The sequence below is a fragment of the Cynoglossus semilaevis genome, unplaced genomic scaffold, assembly GCF_000523025.1.
Source record: "Cynoglossus semilaevis isolate Cse_v1.0 unplaced genomic scaffold, Cse_v1.0 scaffold774, whole genome shotgun sequence".
Lineage (NCBI taxonomy): Eukaryota > Metazoa > Chordata > Actinopteri > Pleuronectiformes > Cynoglossidae > Cynoglossus > Cynoglossus semilaevis.
In genome coordinates, this window is record NW_007585131.1 from 44,943 (window position 1) to 47,860 (window position 2,918).

The 2,918-nt window shown below is 40.1% G+C and overlaps 1 long non-coding RNA gene across 2 annotated transcripts in view; it reads right to left on the bottom strand.

Moving 5' to 3' along the window:
* LOC103398838 (uncharacterized) overlaps positions 1 to 2,918 on the bottom strand; it is a 48,464-nt gene that overhangs the window by 43,543 nt on the left and 2,003 nt on the right. For both annotated transcript variants that reach the window (XR_523540.3, XR_523539.3), the window contains exon 2: positions 324 to 398. This is a non-coding gene — a long non-coding RNA (uncharacterized LOC103398838). The remainder of the gene's footprint in view (positions 1 to 323; positions 399 to 2,918) is intronic.

Sequence of the window (2,918 nt, forward strand, 5' to 3'; positions counted from 1 at the left end):
ATCCATCTACTGCATATGTACTGTGAGGACTGGGTTTAATCTTAATTGTCACTCAAACCTCAAAAAGAATTAATTACACGTTAATTGCTCAAAGTAATGAGGCTAAAAAAAAAAGGCTAATTTAATGTAATGCCACCAAGAAGGACAAAAAGAAGCATGTTAACAGCATATTCGTGTCCAGGTTTATACTAAACCGACAAAATCGGGAGACAGATCGGTAGATGCGACAAGATCAGGGGACAGACCGAAAAGGTCAAAAAGAAGCATGTAAACAGCATATTCGTGTCCAGGTTTATAGAGCGGTAGAGGCAATTTTTACTTACCATTATGATGGACTTGACCTTTGATAGGTGAAGTTGAAGCTGATGTTCTTTCCATCCAGGAATCATGCGAAAACCCTGAAAGACATTGACTTCAGGTCAGGTCATTTGAAAAACAGGTCTTAAAAAAAAAAAATCAATGTAAGACAGTTTCAATTTCCCTTGGGTTGGGATGTGGAATACTGCTCATCTAACAATGTACCACCAGAGGGCCTTGATGATTACCGCAGATTTACTTTAAGACAGCAACAAGAATCCCAACTGTGCATCATGTCCAAACGAAACTCTTAATGACTACACAAATCCCGTTTTCACACTCGACGGGATCAGAGTGGAGTGCATCAAGTAGGCTACAGAAACAAGTCTACACGTATATGCATTGCCATGCTACTACGCTAGACTGCGCTCAACATCGACAAGAGTGCCATTTCATTTAAGCCAATACAGTAGTTTCTTACTACAAGGAGGCTTTAGCAAGCCGAGCAAACAAACAGACAACCAGGCCCAATTTGAGGTCTAAACAGACAACTGACAGGCTCCTTATCAGGCTTATTTGCCAAAGGTCACCACCCCCATTTCCTTGGTTGAACAGCCGGCATTTAAAGAATTCACCGCAGCGCTGAACCCTCAGTGCAAAGCGCTGGGACGATATCCACCGTCACAATGGAATACCAAGACACATTGATCATCCCGGGAGCAAGATAACGACCTGGAGGACCAGCTTCTCAAACCTCAAAGACCACAACAGAACACAAAACAGCGTTTTAACAGCTCACGCGCGCCCCATGCACATATATGCACATATATGCACATATATGCACATATATATGCACATATATATGCACATATATATACACATATATACATATATACACATATACACACATATACACATACATATATATACATATACACATATATACATATATACATACATATATACATACATATATACACATATATACATATATATATTTATTTATTTTACACATGTTGAGTTAGGTAACTTACATAAACTTGTTTGCCATGTTTATATTTATCAACAATTGCATTCTTTCGTCTTCTCACTACCATCATTACCACTCACTTTCTTAGGACTAATCCCAATTATAAACAATAATGCACAAAATGGAGACAAAAAAATCATGTAGATAACGCAAAGACAATACGGAAGACTGGCGGGAGATATATACGGAGGTCGACGAACACGTGAAGTGAACGAGTGAGGCGAGCTAGCGTCGGCGGCAGTAAGGGCGCTGGTGTTTCTAATTTTTTACTCATATTTCAAAGCAAACATTTTGCTTATGAAGACTTGCTTTTTATCTCGGCATACTCGTATATCGGGGGACGCTCGTATCTTGAGGTGCCACTGTACTTTCCTGCCTTTCCTGAGTTCTGCGATTCTGATGAGATTGATTATTTAGAGACAACACACATTGTCTCCATTATTATTATTATGATTATTGTTATTAAATAAAGTTAATCGTGTCAGAAAAAGGTCAGGGCTTTGACTTCAGAATTTATCTGTGTGTGGAACGAAAAACATGACACGAGCGTGTATCTAATCCGGACTTGTGTCTTATCCGGAACACTTGATGCGCAGTTCAGTGCAGGTCTTCTCCGGTCAATTTCCTGCTGTCCAGCCGTTTTAGTTGAAGAGGAATTTTTCTTCCTTTGACTGACTCTCCTTTTTTCCGCACACCACCCTTTCGGTTCTCTTCCCGTACTGTCCGGTCTGTACTGGATAAACGAAAGCCAATCAAGACGATATCAAGATAAACATCAAAGGAGTCCGAAGTTGACAAGAAAATAAGACTCATCCATCAAAGACCTCAGCTACTTACGCGACGTGTCAGCAGTGCCCAGGGGTTCTCAACACACTGGCCCGCTTTAATTCAGAACACAGGTCAGCACATCTCACAAACGGACAGCAGGTGTGAGAGATAGTGGGGGAAAAAAAAGCATTCACTCCGTTTGTTAGCTAATAAGTTACGGCGGTGTCGGGATGGAGTGATATACACACTCGCTCTTTTACAGAGATGTTGGATTCTCGATACCCGTATCTCACACTTTCGGCGTCAGCGCCACCTTTCTTCTCTAATGCCTCCCTGACATTTCCGACTCAGGTTTTAGCTTTTGGAGGGGGGAAAAAAAAAAAAAAACGCTTTTCATCCATGCTGAGATAAGACATGTTAACACATTTTGTCTTTCCAGATAATGGACACAGCAGTGCTAATAAATGTCACTACAGAAAGCCTTTTTCTTTTGCCTGGTCTCATTTTTCTTTTCATTTGGTCATAAATCTTTCTTTGTAAAGTATTGGGAACAAATAAGCTGTCAGTCTGAGAACTCCACAGAGAAATCGCGTACTGACACTGGGTTAAATGGAATAATACCGTATACTGTACCCAAGCCCCCGGGAGATCAATGCAAAAGCTATGATGTGAGTGAATCAAAGTGTTTGTTAAAGGAGTGTTACGTGATATCAGGTCATTCGCGCCCCATGCACATATATGCACATACATGTGTATATATATATACATACATACATACATACATATGTATACATACATATACACATATATACATACATATATA